The sequence below is a fragment of the Etheostoma spectabile genome, chromosome 6 (assembly GCF_008692095.1).
Source record: "Etheostoma spectabile isolate EspeVRDwgs_2016 chromosome 6, UIUC_Espe_1.0, whole genome shotgun sequence".
Classification (NCBI taxonomy): domain Eukaryota; kingdom Metazoa; phylum Chordata; class Actinopteri; order Perciformes; family Percidae; genus Etheostoma; species Etheostoma spectabile.
The window spans coordinates 30,623,474-30,623,753 of NC_045738.1; positions in this window are offsets into that span (position 1 = coordinate 30,623,474).

Below are 280 nucleotides of genomic sequence, written 5' to 3' on the forward strand. Positions count from 1 at the left end.
ATTCCCACCAAGAGCAAGCACTAGGCAACAGAGGCAAGGAAAAACCTTATGTGTAAACTTCCTTTACACATGACTGCAGTGCAACTTAACATTTAAACAACAATAGACTCAACTAAACAAAATTACCTCAACCGCAACTAACTAGGATTAATTAAAGAAAATCACAAACAAGGTCCTGGTTTTATACTCACAGCAAACGAGCCCCGAACCTGTTACGACCGGCTCACAGGCCACAACAAAAGAGGGATGTGCACAGCAACGTAACAATAATAAAGTGACA